At 43.5% G+C, this 15,905-nt stretch overlaps 1 long non-coding RNA gene across 2 annotated transcripts in view; it reads left to right on the top strand.

The window, feature by feature from the left end:
• Positions 1-15,905, top strand: part of LOC126963151 (uncharacterized) — a 67,892-nt gene continuing 51,987 nt past the window's right edge. For both annotated transcript variants that reach the window (XR_007728965.1, XR_007728964.1), the window contains exons 1-3: positions 1-163; positions 3,139-3,709; positions 9,345-9,467. This is a non-coding gene — a long non-coding RNA (uncharacterized LOC126963151). The remainder of the gene's footprint in view (positions 164-3,138; positions 3,710-9,344; positions 9,468-15,905) is intronic.

Genomic DNA, 15,905 nt, shown 5'->3' with positions numbered 1-15,905 from the left:
TCCGAACCTCACGGCGGCGTCCTGGGGCGTCCACAGTGAGGACAGAGTTTCCTTTCCTCAAGACCCACCCAGGAGGGGCCGCGGCTTCGGGACACCTGGGGCCGCTTCCTCTGTGAGGAGACGCTGCTGCAGCTCTGGAACACCTGGGACCGCCGAGGAGAAGGTGAGAAAACGGCTTCCTGTCCCCGCTGTGAGTGCAGCGGAGCGAGCGCGGCCGCATTTCCCGTCGGGCCGTTTGTACCCCGACCTCACTTTGTACAAGCGTCCCTTCGTGCAGGCTTGGGCGGGTCACCCGCAGCGCTGGCCAAGATGCCGCTTAGGGATGCGAGCTTGTTTCTGGAGGGAGACCCTAGTACCGGGAGAAGAGGAGGAACGGGGAGACGCCGTTGGGCTGTCGGGCGGTCGGGAGTTTGGGGATTGGCAGGCGCCACAGCCTGAGGAGGAAACAGACGCCCTCTCATCAGTGCTCGGTTTTTGTGTGTGTGTGTGTTTTTGAGACGGAGTTTCGCTCTTGTTGCCCAGGCTGCAGTACAATGGCGCGATCTCGGCTCACTGCAACCTCTGCCTCCCGGGTTCAAGCTATTCTACCGCCTCAGCCTCCCGAGTAGCTGGAATTACAGGGAACCGCCACCATGCCCAGTTAATTTTTTTCTATTTTTTAGTAGAGACGGGTTTCACCATGTTGGCCAGTCTGGTCTCGAACTCCTGACCTCAGGCAATCCACCTGCCTTAGCCTCCCAGAGTGCTGGGATTACAGGCGTGAGCCACCTCTCCTGGCCAGTGCTCGGTGTTTTAAGGCTCATTTGTTAACGTAGTGGACACAACACAGGAAAATGGAAAAGTAGCACATTATCATGCTCACGCCACTGCACTCCAGTCTGGGCGCCAAAGCGAGACTCTGTCTCTTAAAAAGAAAAGAAAGAAAATAAATTGAGTTTTGTCTACTGGCCATCTTCTTTTTTCTTTTTCTTTCTTCCTTTTTTTTTTTTTTTTTTTTTTTTTTTGAGACAGAGTCTTGCCCTGCCGCCCAGGCTGAAGTGTAGCGGTGCGATCTTGGCTCACTGCAACCTCCGCTTCCCGGGTTCAAGCGATTCTCCTGCCTCGGCCTCCTGAGTAGCCAGGATTACAGGCGCTCACCACCACATCCAGCTAATTTTTGTATTTTTAGTGGAGATAGGGTTTCCTCATGTGGGCCAGGCTGGTCTCGAACTCCTGACCTCAGTTGATCCACCCGCCTCTGCCTCCCAAAGTTCTGGGGTTACAGGCGTGAGCCACCACAACCTGCCTTTTTTTTTATTTTTATTTTTTGAGACGGAGTCAAGACCTTGGCTCACTGCAAGCTGCGCCTCTCGGGTTCACGCCATTCTCCTCCCTCAGCCTGCAGGGTAGCTGGGACTACTGGCGCCCACCACCATGCCCAGCTAATTTTTTTGTATTTTTAGTAGAGACGGGGTTTCACCGTGTTAGCCAGGATGGTCTCGATCTTCTGACCTCGTGATCCACCCGTCTCAGCCTCCCAAAGTGCTGGGATTACAGGCGTGATTGTTTTGTTTTAAGAGAGAAGGTCTTACTCTGTCACCAGGCTGTAGTGCAGTGGCGTGATCACAGCTCACTGCAGCCTCAGCCTCCTGGGCTCCAGCAATCCTCCGACTTCAGCCTCCCAAGGAGTTAGGAGTATAGGCACCAGCCACCATGCACAGCTAATTTAAAAAAAATTTCTTGGACAGGCACCATGGCTCACACCTGTCATCCCAGTACTTTGTGAAGCCTTGGCACGTGGGGATCACCTGAGATCAGAAGTTCGAGACCAGCCTGTTAAACATGGCGAAACCCGGTCTCTACTAAAAATATAGAAATTAGGTGTGCATGGTGGCACGTGCCTGTAATCCCAGCTACTCGGGAGGCTGCGGCAGGAGAATCGTTTGAACCTGGAAGGTGGAGGTTGCAGTGAGCCTAGATCGTGCCATTGCACTCCAGCCTGGGCAATAAGAGCAAAAAACTGTCTCCAAAAAAAAAAAAATTCCCACGCCTGGGATTACAGGTGTGAGCCACTGCACGTAGCCTGGGGTCTCTTTCTCCTTTTCTCTTTTCCTTTTCTTTTCTCCTTCCTTTTTCTTTTTCTTTCTTTTCTTTTTTCTTTCTTTCTTTCTTTTTTTTTTTGATACTGAGTCTTGCTGTGTCGCCAGGCTTGTGTGCGCTGGCGCAAACTCAGCTCACTGCAACCTCTGCCTCCCGGGTTCAAGGGATTCTCCTGCCTCAGCCTCCAGAATAGATGGGACTACAGGCGTGTGCCACCACACCCAGATAAGTTTTGTATTTTTAGTAGAGATGGGCTTTCACCATGTTGGCCAGAATGGGCTCGATTTCCTGACCTCAAGTGATCTGCCCACCTCGGCCTCCCAGAGTGCTGGGATTACAGGCGTGAACTGGCCAACTTCTTTGATTGGTATCTCCATGCATTTGGGTCAAGACACGGGATGGTGGTCTCCATTTCAGTTGAAATTTCCAGAATCAGGGCCTGGAAAAATCCGGGCGCTGATTTTCAGAGATTCCCCAGAGCTGATGCGACGGGGCGCCTGGCCCTGCGAACCGCGTCTGATCCGCATGGCGGCGTCTTGAGGCGTCCATTGTGAGGACAGAGCTTCCTCTCAGGACCCACCCAGGAGGGGCCGCGGCGGCTTCGGGAGACCTGGGGACACCTGGGTTTGCGTCCGCGGTGAGGACAGGGAGACGCTGCTGCAGCTCTGGGACACCTGGGACTGCCCAGGCGAAGGAAAAGGCCTCCCGCCCCCGCTTTGAGTGCAGCGGAGCGAGAGCGGCCACGTTTCTGGTCGGGCCGTTTGTACCCAGACCTCACTTTGTACGAGCGTCCCTTCTTGGAGGCTTGGGCGGCTTACCCCCAGCGCAGGCCAAGATGTGAGTTACAGATGCGAGCTTGTTTCTGGGCAGAGACCCTGGTACCCAGAGAACGGCACCAGGGGGAACGCGGAGACGCCGTCAGGCGGTCGGGAGGTTGGGAGGCTGGGGACTGGCAGGCGTCACAGCCTGAGACTGGGGAAACAGGCGCCCCTGGATCAGTGCTTGGTGTTTTTTTTGTTTGTTTGTTTGTTTAATGGGAGTTTCGCTCTTGTTGCCCAGGCTGGAGTGCAATGGCGTGAACTCGGCTCACTGCAACCTCCACCTGTCGTGTTCAAGCGATTCTCCTGCGTCAGCCTCCTGATTAGCTGGGAATACAAGTGTGCGCCACGACGCCCTGCTAATTTTTTTGTACTTTTAGTAGAGACAGGGGTTTCACCATATTGGCCAGGTTGGTCTCGAACTCCTGACCTCAAGTGATCCTCCCGCCTCGGCTTCCCAAAGCGCTGGGATTACAGGCGTGAACTAGTCATCATCTTTGCTTGCTATCTGGAAAAATTCAGGCGCTGATTTTCAGAGATGCTCCAGAGTTGCCGCGAGGGGGCGCCCAGCCCTGCCAAACCTGGAGCGCTGCACGCCTGAACCGTGACCGATCCACACGGCGGCTTCCTGGGGCATCCACTGTGAAGACGAAGCTTTCTCTCCTCAGGACCTAACCAGGAGGGGCCGCGGCTTCAGGACACTTGGGGGCACCTCGGGTCACGTCCGCAGTGAGGAGAGCGAGACGCTGCTGCAGCTCCAGGACACCTGGGGCCACCAAGGCAAAAGTGAAGAAAAGGCTTCCTGCCCCACTGTGAGTACAGCGGAGCGGGCGTGCCCGCGTTTCCCTTCGGGCTGTTTGTATCCGGACTTCACTTTGAACTAGCGTCCCTTCATGGAGGCTTGAGCGGGTCACCCGCAGCGCAGGCCAAGATGCCGGTTACTAATGCGCGTTTGTTTCTTGAGAGAGACCCTGGTACCAGGAGAAGAGGAGGAACACCGAGGTGGGGACTGGCAGGCGCCACAGCCTGAGGCCGAGGAAACAGGCGCCCCTGATCAGTGCTCGTGTTTTTTGTTGCTGCTGCTGTTGTTGTTTTGAGACGGAGTTTCACTCTTGTTTCCGAGGCTGGAGTGCAGTGGTGCGATCTCTGCTCACTGCAACCTCCGCCTCCTGGGTTCAAGCGATTCTCCTGCCTCAGCCCCCGCCAGTAGCTGAGATTACTGGCATGTGCCTCCACGCCCGGCTAATTTTGTATTTTTAGTAGAGGTGGGGTTTCTCTTATGTTGGTCAGGCTGGTCTTGAACTCCCAACCTCATCAGGTGATCCACCCACCTCGGCCACCAAAAGTGCTGGGATTACAGGCGTGAGCCACTTCGCCTGGCCAGTGCTCGGTGTTTTAAAGTTTATTTGGTAACATAGTGGAAAGAACACAGGAAAATGGAAAAGTAGGCACATTATCATGCTCACGCCACTGCACTCTAGCCTAGGCAACAGAGCGAGACCTTGTCTCAAAAAGGAAAAACAAATGTATGCGTCTAATGGAAGTGAAGTCCTCAACAACAGTTTTTCTTTTGTTGAGAAAGTCTGTTTAATTTGCAGTATATTTGTAATGGTACATAAAATGACATCTGTTTTATAAACATTCTCATCCTAAGTTAGTTGACATGTATTAACTATATCAAGCTTTGACATTATACCATAAAATTAATTGAAGAAAGTCACTACTCTTTTTTTTTTTCCTTGACCTTGACCATTTTAAATAAACTCAGATTTCATTAGGGTTACTTTATACTGAGCTGTAAACCCATATGGCCCTGCGGTGTCTTTTCTTATCTTTTTTTTTTTTTTTCATTTGTTTTTGGAGTCTTGCTCTGTCCCCAGGCTGGAGTGCAGTGGCGCGATTTCAGCTCCCTGTAACCTCCACCTCCTGGGTTGAAGCAATTATCCGTCTCAGCCTCCCCAATAGCTGGGATTACAGGCACCTGCCACAAAGCCCAGCTAATTTTTTTGTATTTTTAGTAGAGATGGGGTTTCACCATCTTGGCCAGGCTGGTCTTGAACTTCTGACCTTGTGATCCACCTGCCTTGGCCTCCCAAAGTGTTGGAATTACACGCATGAGCCACTGAGCCAAGCCTCTTTTCTTTTTCTGACAAGGAGTCTCACTTTGTTGCCCAGGCTGGACTGCAGTGGTGTGATCTCAGCTCACTGCAACCTCCACCTCCCGGGTTCAAGCACTTCTCCTGCATCAGCGTCCTGAGTAGCTGGGATTACAGGCCTGCATTACCATGCCAGGCTAATTTTGTATTTTTAGTAGAGGTGGGGTTTCACTGTGTTGGCCAGGCAGGTCTCGAACTCCTGACCTCAAGTGATCCAGTTGCCTCGGCCTCCCAAAGTACTGGGATTGCAGTCAGGCCTGAGCCACCACGCCTGGCGTTTTTTTTTTTTTTTTTTTTTTCTTTCTTTAATTAAAATTTTTTTTTGTTTTTTGAGACAGAGTTTAGCTCCTGTTGCCCAGGCTGAAGTGCAATGTCCCGATCTTGGCTCACTGCAAACTCTGCCTCCTGGGTTCAAGCAATTCTCCTGCCTCAGCCTCCTGAGTAGCTGGGAATACAGGTGTGCACCAGCATGCCTGGCTAATTTTGTATTTTTAGTAGAGATGGTGTTTCACCATGTTGGTCAGGCTGATCTCTAACTTCTGACCTCAAGTGATCCACCCTCCTCTGCTTCCCAAATGATTGGGATTATAGGCGTGAGCCACTGCACTCAGCCTTTACATTTTTATTGATTGATTTTTTTTTTTTTTGAGACGGAGTCTCGCTGTGTCACCCAGGCTGGAGTGCAGTGGCGCGATCTCGGCTCACTGCAAGCTCCGCCTCCCGGGTTTACGCCATTCTCCTGCCTCAGCCTCGGAGTAGCTGGGACTACAGGCGCCCGCCACCACGCCCGGCTAGTTTTTTGTATTTTTAGTAGAGACGGGGTTTCACCATGTTAGCCAGGATGGTCTCGATCTCCTGACTTCGTGATCCACCCGCCTCGGCCTCCCAAAGTACTGGGATTACAGGCTTGAGCCACTGCGCAAAGGTTAAGGATAAAGAAATGATTCTAAAAGCAGCGAGAGAAGATACACAAATAATGTTCAATGGAACTCCGATACATCTGACAGCAGACTTTTCAGGGGAAAATTTACAGGCTGAGAGAGTGGCATGACATATTTAAAAAGCTGAAGGAAAAAAAAAAAAAGACTTTTACTTTAGAATAATGTGTCTGGCAAAAAGTCCTTTAAACTTGATGGAGAAATAAGAACTTTTCCCAACGAACAAAAACTGAGGTATTTCATTAACACCAGACTTGTCCTACAAGAAATGCTAAAGGGAGTTCTCAACCTAAAAGAAAAAAAGTGAGTGAGCAATAAGGAATCATCTGAAGGTACAAAACTCACTAGTAATAGCACATGGAAAAACAGAATATTATAACATGGTAATTATGGTGTGCCAAAATCTCAAATAGAAAGAATAAACAATAAACCAATAAAAAATAACTACAACATATTTCCAAGACATAGACAGTAAAATAGGGAAGGAAGAGAAACAACAAAAAGTTTAAAATAATGGCAGTGGAATTAAAGTGTAGAGTTTTTATTAGTTTCTTTGCTTGTTTCTTTGTTTATGCAATCAATGTTAAATTTTCCACAGTCTAAAATGATGTTATAAGATATTATATTCAAGCCTCATGGTAATTTCAAATCAAAAAACGTACACAGATATACAAAAAGTAAAAAGCAAGAAATTAGATAATATTAAAAGAGAAATCACCTTCACTAAAAGGAAGACAGGAAGAAAGAAAAGAATGATGAGAGGACAAAAATCAATCAGAAAACAAGTAACAAAGTGGCAGGAGTTAGTGCTTACCAATAATAACATTGGATGTAAATCAACTGAATACTCCAATCAAAAGACAAATAGTGGATGAATGGATAGAGAAGCAAGATAATAATCTGTGACCTACAAAAAAAATACTTTACCTATAAAGATACATTTAGACTGAAAATAAAAGGATGGAAAAAGTTATTCCATGCCAATAGAAACCAAAAAAGAGCAGAGATAGCTTTACTTATACCAGACAAAAATAGATTTCAACAAAAGACTATAAGAAGATGTTAAGAAGGTCATTATATAATAATAAAGAGATCAATTCATCAAGAGGAAAAATTGGAAATATATATGCACCCAACACTAAAGCACCTAGATAAATGAAGCAAATATTATAAGACCTAAAGAAAGAGACATCAATACAATAATGGCTGGACACTTCAACACCCTACTTTAGTCATTGGATAGACCTTCCAGACAGAAAATCAACAAAGAAACATCAGACTTAATCTGCACTATATAACAAATGAACCTAATAGATATTTACAGAAAATTTCATCCAACAGCTGCAGAATACACATTCTTCTTCTCTGCACATGGATTATTTTCAAGGATAGACCATAAGTTAAGTAACAAGTCTAAAAACATTCAAATAATTGAAATAATATCAAGCATTTTCTCTGACCACAATGGAACAAACTAGAAATCAATTAAAAAATGAATTTCAGAAACTATACAAACATTTGGACATTAAACAGTATGCTCTTGAATGATCAGAAGGTCAATAAAAATGTTAAAAAGAAAATGGAAAAATTTCTTGAAACAAATGCTAATAGAAACATAGCATAGCAAAACCTATGGAATACGGTAAAAGAGGTACTATTATGAAAGGAAAATTTATAACTGTAAGTGCTTATATAAAAAACAGAAAAACTGCAAATAACCTAACAATACATCTTAATTAACTAGAATAAAAAGGCCAAACCAAACTCAAAATTAGAAGAAAAGAAATATTAAAAATTAGAGCAGAAATAAAATGAAGAAAACAATGCAAAAGATCAATGAAACAAAAAGTTGATTTTTTGAAAAGTAAAACAGTTGACAAATATTTAGGCAGGCTAGGCAAAAAACAGAAAAGATACAAATTAATAAAATCAGAGGTGGAAAAGGAGACATTACAAGTAACACTTCAGAAAATCAAAGGATCATTAGTGGCCACTATGAGTAATTATTTGCCAACAAATTAGAAAACCTAGAGGAAATTAATTCTTACACATACACAACTTACCAAGAGTGAAATGGGAAAAAAATCCAAAACCTGAACAGACCAATAACAGGTAACAAAATTAAAGCCATAATAAAAAAAAAAAGGCTGTAGGACCAGACTGAAAAATAGAGAAGGAAAGAACATTTCCAAACTCATTCTTTGAGACTAGTATTACACTGATATCAAAACAAGGCAAAGACACATTAAAAAAAAAACAAACTACAGGCCCATATTTGAGAATATTGATGCAAAAATTTGTAAAACAAACTAGCAAACTGAATTAAACAATACCTAAATAGGTAATTCATAATGACCAAGTGGAATTTATCCCAGGGATGCAAGGATGGTTCAACATGCAAATCAATCAATGTGATATATAAACAGAATGAAGGGGCCGGGCTCAATGGCTCATGCCTGTAATCCCAGCACTTTTGGAAGCTGAGGTGGGCAGATCACCTGAGTTCAGGAGTTCAAACCCAGCCTAGCCAACATGGCGAAATCCCATCTCTACTAAAAATAAAAAAATTAGCCAGGTGCAGTGGTGGGCACCTGTAATCCCAGCTACTCGGAAGGCTGAGGCAGGAAAATCACTTGAACCCAGGAGGCAGAGGTTGCAGTGAGCCGAGATCATGCCATTGCACTCCAGCCTGGGTGACAGAGGAAGACTTTGTCTCAAAAAAAAAAAAAAAAAAAAAAAAAAGACAAAATCCATATAATCATTTCCATTATGCTAAAAAATATTTGATAAAATTTAATATTCTTTAATAATAAAAAGCCCATTGAAAACTGGGTATGGAATGAACATATCTCAACATATTAAAAGTCATATATGACAGACCCACAGCTAGTATCTTACTAAGTGGGGAAAAGCTAAAAGCCTTTCCTCTAAAATCTGGAAGATGACAAGAATATCCACTTTTACCACTGTTATTCAACATAATTCTGAAAGTCCTATCTGAAGCAGTCAGACAAGAGAAAGCAATAAAAGTCATCCCATTTGGAAAAGAAGTCAAATTATTGTTTTTGCCAATGACATAATCTTATATTTGGAAAAACATAAAGACTCCTCTGATAGGGTTTGAATGTATGTCCCCTCCCAAATCTCATATTTTAATTCGCAATGTTGGAGGTGGACCTGGTGAAAGGCAATTTAACCATCAGGGTGGATTACTCATAAATGTCTTAGCACCATCCCATTTGGTACTATACTCATGATAGTGAGTGAGTTCCCATAAGATCTGGTTATTTAAAAGTGTGTAACAACTCGCCCCTCTGTTTTTTGCTCCTGCTTTTTGCCCTGTGATGTGCAAGATTCTGCTTCAACTTCTGCCATGACCGTAAACTTCCAGAGGCCTTCCCAGAAGTGCATGCCAGTGCTGTCTTCTCTACAGCTTGTAGAATCATGAGCCACTTAAACCTCCCACCCAGTCTCAGGTACTTATAGTGATGAAAAAAAAGCTTAATACAGAAAATTGGCACAAAGGAGTGGAAAATTGTTATAAGAATACCTGAAAATGTGGAACCAGCTTTGTAATTGGGTAAACAGGCAGAGGTTGGAAGAGTTTGCAGGACTCAGAAGAAGATAGAAAAATGAGGGAAAGTTGAGATGTTCTTAGAGACTGGTTGAATGGCTGTGACCAAAATGCTGGTAGTGATCTGGACAGTGAAGGCTGAGCTGAGGAGGTCTCAGATGAAAATTAGAAACTTAGGACCGAAGCAAAGGTCATTCATGTTGTCTTAACAAAGTGGTTGACTGAATTTCTGTCATGCCCTAGGGATATATAAAAGTTTGAATTTGAAAGTGATGGGCCGGGCGCGGGTGGCTCAAGCCTATAATCCCAGCACTTTGGGAGGCCGAGACGGGCGGATCATGAGGTCAGGAGATCGAGACCATCCTGGCTAATACGGTGAAACCCCGTCTCTACTAAAAAAATACAAAAAAACTAGCCGGGCGATGTGGCGGGAGCCTGTAGTCCCAGCTACTTGGGAGGCTGAGGCAGGAGAATGGTGTAAACCTGGGAGGCGGAGCTTGCAGTGAGCTGAGATCCGGCCACTGCACTCCAGCCTGGGTGACAGAGCGAGACTCCGTCTCAAAAAAAAAAAAAAAGAAAGTGATGATTTAGGATTTCTGTTGGGAAAATGTCTAAGCAGCAAAGCATTCAAGATGTGGCCTGGCTGTTACTAACAACCTATGCTCACATGTTGGAGAAAAAAAAAAAAGTTGTAACTTACTTTTACTTACAAGGGAAGCATAATGTAAAAGCTTGAAAACTTTGTAGCCTAGTCATGTGGCAGAAAAAATAAAAAGCTTTTATAAGAGAGGAACTCAAGCAGGCTGTGGAGCAATCACTTGTTAAACATATTTTTATAACCTTAAAAATAAAAGCAAGTGTTGATAGCAAGACAATGGGAAAGAGGAATTGAAGGCATTTTAGAAATCTAAAAAGCAGCCCCGCATCACAGGCCCTGAAGTCTAAAAGAAGAGAATAGTTTCTGGGATCAGGCCCAGGAGCTGCTGCCTTGGGTAGCCTTGGAACGTGGCTCCCTGCATCCTGGCCAGTGCTCCAGCACCAGATGTAGCACAAATTGGCCCAGTTACAACTCCAGTCACTACTTCAGAGGGTGCAAGCCATAAGCCTTGGTAGCTTTCATATGGTGTTAGGCCTGAGAGTGTACAAAATGCAAGAGTTGAGACTTGGGAGCCTCCACCTTTACCTCAAAGAATGTATAACAAAGCCAGGGTGTGCAGGCAGAAGCATGCTGCAGGGGTGCAGCCCTCATGGAGAACCTCTACTAAAACAATGCAGAGAAGAAATGTAGGGTTACAATCCCCATGTTAGCTCCCCAATGGGGCGTGGCCTAGTAGATCTGTGAGGAGAGGATCACTATCCTCCAGACCCCAGAATGGTAGATCTAGCTACAGCTTGCACCTTGCACCTGGAAAAACCAGAAGCACACAAAACCGGCCAGAGGAACACAATACCAGCCCATGAGAGCAGCTCTATGGGCTGAACAATGCAAAGCCACAAGGTCTAAACGTCTCAAGGCATTAGTGTGCCCTGGAAATGGGACATAGAGTCAAAAATAATTATTTTGGAGCCTTACAATTCAATAACTGCCCTTCTGGGTTTCAGACTTGCATGGGTCCTGTGGCCTCTTTCTTTTAGCTGATTTCTTCCTTTTAGAATAGGAGTATTTACCCAATGCCTATGCCCCATTTGTATCTTGGAAGTACCTAATTTGTTTTTTATTTTACAGGCTTATAGGAGGAATAAACTAGCTTTGTCTTAGATGAGACTTTCGACTTTTGAGTTAAGGTTGAAATGAGTTAAGAATTTGGGGATTATTGGGAAGTCATGATTGTATTTTGATATATGAGAAGGATATGAGATTTAGAATGGCCAGAGCCAAATGATATAGTTTGGGTGTGTGTTCCCACCAAAATCTTACATTGAAATATAATCCTTAATGTTGTAAGTGGGCCTAGTGGGGAGGTGATTGAATCATGAGGGCAGGATTTCCATGAACAGTTTGGCATCATTTCCTTTGGTGACATTCTCACAATAGTAAGTTTTCATGAGAGCTGGTTATCTACAAGTGTGTGTAGCACTTCCCCCTGGCCTTTGCACTTACCATGGGATGTGCAAGCACTGGATTTATTTTTCACCTTGTCAGTTGTCAGAGGCTTCACCAGAAGCAGATGCCAGTGCTATGCTTTCTGTACAGCCTGTAGAACCATGAGCCAATTAAACCTATTTCCTTTATAAATTAACCAGTCACTGATTATTTTTACAGCAATGTGAGAATGGCCTAATATATCCACCAAAAAACTATTAGAAGTAATAACTCGAGTAAATTTGCAAAATACAAAATCAACATATACAAATCAGTAGGATTTCTATATGCCAACAGTAAACAAACTGAAAAAGAATTCAAAAGAGTAATCCTATTTACAATAGCCACAAATAAACTGTGTGGGAATTTACCAAAGAAATAAAAAGTTTTCAACAATTAAAAATGTAAAACACTGGTAAAAGAAATGAAAGAGAACACACACAAAAAAAATGGAAAGATATTTCTATGTGCACAGATTGGAAGAATCAGTATTTTAAAAAATGTCCATATGATCCAAAGCAAGCTATACATTTCATGCCATCTCTGTCAAAATAACAATGACATTCCTCACAGAAATAGAAAAAAAAAAACTGAAATATATATGGAACTACAAAACACCATAATAGTCAAAGCTATGCTGAGTATATAAACCAAAACTGGAGGAATCCCATTACCTGGTTTTAAATTATACTATCAAGCTATAGTAATTAAAACAACTTGACACTAGAATAAAAAGACATAAAGACAAATGGAATGAAATAGAGAACTTAGAAGCAAACTCATACAGCTAAACTAAACTTATTTTCAACAAAAGTGTCAAGAACATACAACAAAAAATAAGACCATTTCTGTAGCAAATAGGGCTGGGAAAACTGACAAGCCATAGGCACAAGAATGAAACTAGAACCTTATTTCTTGCCACATGCAAAAATCAAATTAAAATAAATAAAAGACTTAAATCTAACACCTCAAACTATCAAAATTTTACAAGAAAACATTGGGGAAACTCTTTAGGGCATTGGTTTGGGCAAAAATTTCTTAAATAATGCCCCATAAGCACAGACGACCGAAGCAAACATGGACAAATGGAATTACAGCAAGTCAGAAAGCTTTTTTAAAGTGAAGGAAACAATAAACAAAGCGAAGAGAAAACACACAGAATGGGAAAAAATATTTGTAAATTACCCATCTGAAAAGCAATTAATAGCTACATGATATGGTTAGGCTTTGTGTCCCCATCCAAATTTCATATTGAATTGTAATCCCCAGGTGTTGAGGGAGAGACCTGGTAGCAGGTGATTGGATCATGGGGGTGGTTTCCCCCATGCTGTTCTTCTGATAATGAGTGAGTTATCATGAGATCTGATGGTTTTATAAGGGGCTCTTCCCTCTTTGCTTCACATACATGCTGTCTTGCCTGCTGTCATGGAAGAGGTGCCTACTTCTCCATCTGCCGTGATTGTAAGTTTCCTGAGGCCTCCCCAGCCATGTGGAACTGTGACTCAGTTAAACATATTTCCTTTATAAATTACCCAGTCTTGCCAGGCATAGTGGCTCATGCCTGTAATCCCAGTGCTTTGGGAGGCTGAGGCGGGTGGATCAGAAGGTCAGGAGTTCAAGACCAGCCCGGCCAAGATGGTGAAGCCCCATCTCTACTGAAAATACAAAAACTTAGCTGGGCATAGTGGCAGATGCCTGCAATCCCAGCTACTCAAGAGGCTGAGGCAGAGAATTGCTTGAACCCAGGAGGTAGAGGTTGCAGTGAACCAAGATCGTGCCAGTGCACTCCAGCCTGGGTGACAGAGCAAGATTTCATCTCAATAAGTAAATAGATACATAACCCAGTCTCAGTTTTTTTTTTTATAGCAGTGCAGGAACAGACTAATACACTGCAATATATTGAGTTCAAAAAATTCTATAGAAAAAAATGTAGTAATCCAATTAAAGAGTGGACAAAAATTTAAATGGACATTTATGAAAAGAAGACATACAGATGGCAAACAGGCAAATGAAAAGGTGCTCCACATTACTGATCATCATGGAAATGCAAATCAAACCCAAAATGAGATATCATTTCACCCCAGTTAAGGTGGCTTTTATCCAGAAGTGAGTCAAAAACAAATGTTGCTAATAGCCAAGATTTGGAAGAGACCTAAATGTCCATCAACAGATGACTGGATGGAGAAAATGTGGTACATGTACACAATGGAGTACGATTCAGCTGTAAGAAAGAATGAGAGGCCGGGCGCGGTGGCTCAAGCCTGTAATCCCAGCACTTTGGGAGGCCAAGACGGGTGGATCACGAGGTCAGGAGATCGAGACCATCCTGGCTAACACTGTGAAACCCCGTCTCTACTAAGAAAATACAAAAAACTATCCGGGCGAGGTGGCAGGAGCCTGTAGTCCCAGCTACTCGGGAGGCTGAGGCAGGAGAATGGCGTAAACCTGGGAGGCGGAGCTTGCAGTGAGCTGAGATCCGGTCACTGCACTCCAGCCTGGGCGACAGAGCAAGAATTCCGCCTCAAAAAAAAAAAAAAAAAAAAAAAAAAAAAAGAATGAGAATCTGACATTTGCAGTAACATAAATGGACCTGAAAGTCTTTAGGTTAAGTGAAATAAGGCACAGAAAGACAAATGTCACATGTTTTCACTTATTTGTGGGTGCTAAAATTCGAAACAATTGATGTCATAGAGATAGAGAATATAAGGATGGTTACCAGAGGCTGGGAAGGGCAGTGGGGGAACAGGGGATTAGTGGGGATGTGAAATGGGTACAAAAAATTGTTAGAAAGAATGAGTAAGACAGTATTTGATAGCATAACAGGGTGATTATAGTCAAAAATAATTATACATTTTATAAAAACTAAAATAGTATAATTGGATTGTTATAAGCTATAAATGCTTGAGGGGATGGATACCCCGTTTTAAATTACGTATTACTCATTGCATGCCTGTATCAAAGTATGTCTTGTACCCCCATAAATATATACACCAACTATGTACCCACAAAAATAAAAATTAAAATTAAAACCAAAAGGGAGGAGAGTATAATGAGGCATGTGTGACCCATGGCTTGAACTAGCTTTTCAGGTTAACTTTGAAATGTCCTTATCCAAGAAGAGGGGTCCATTTAGTCAATAGGGGCTTAGAAATTAATTTTAATTTATAAGTGGAAAAAAGAAGGATTTTTAATCCTGAGCTATAGCTCTCAGTCAATCAATCCCTGCAGGGAGCCCTGATCTTTACTCTGGAGATAAACACTAGTTTTCTTTTCCATGGAATAACACCATATTTCAAAATGAGGGGAAACATCTTGAAACTAAGAGGTACAGCCTTATTAAATTTGATTTGGTTTCCATTGTAATTAATCACGTGTGTTCCAGAGTTTGTCTTCCGTCTTCTCCTTTAGGCCTATGATCTGTTCAACTTGCTCAGCTCCCTGCTCAACAGCAAGAAATCAGTTAGAATTATTTAAAAACCTCATTGTGCCTGGGAGCGGTGGCTCATGCCTGTAATCCCAGCAATTTGGGAGGCCAAGGTGGGCAGATCACTTGTTGTCAGGGGTTTGAGACCATCCTGGCCAACAGAGTGAAACCCCACTTGATAGGTGTCATGTCCCTGGTTGCAGGCTGCCACCCTGTTAGCATGTGCTCTAGCCACTCCCATAATACACTGCTTATCTACCACGCAGCAGGTGAGCACAAATATATGCAAATCTTGCCTGGTCAGATCATACATCAAGGTTAGCCTCTCAAATTTGTCTATGAATTTTCCTGGAACCTCTGAAAACTGTTTTAGTTTTTCCTTGCATACGGCTAATTCAGACATAGAAAGGGGTACGTATACCTATATAGTGTCCCTATTATCATCTGTCACTTCCCAGAGAGGGCAAACATTCAACTTTGCCAGCTGATAAGAGGCCCAACTGCATGTTGTTCTGGTGAAGCTCAGGTGTTCTCCTCAGTTTGGGTCATCTAAAAGCCTGCACAGTGACAATGGCCCATCTTTCACGGCAGGAATATCCCAACACCTATCCTTAGCTTGAAGAATCCAATATTACCTTCACTCTGTATGGAGACTGTGGTCCTCTGGAAAGGTGAAAGGGCTAATCCCACTCTGAAGAAGACTCTAGCCAACCAATAGAAAAAGAGGGAATGCTCCCTAACTCATTTTATGAGGCCAACATCATCCTGATACCAAAGCCTGGCAGAGACACAAAAAAAGAGAATTTTAGACCAATATCCCTTATGAACATCGA

Source organism: Macaca thibetana, chromosome 9 (assembly GCF_024542745.1).
Source record: "Macaca thibetana thibetana isolate TM-01 chromosome 9, ASM2454274v1, whole genome shotgun sequence".
Taxonomy (NCBI): Eukaryota; Metazoa; Chordata; class Mammalia; order Primates; family Cercopithecidae; genus Macaca; species Macaca thibetana.
Note: the sequence above shows the minus strand (reverse complement) of the source record. Positions and strands in the feature narration are given on the sequence as shown.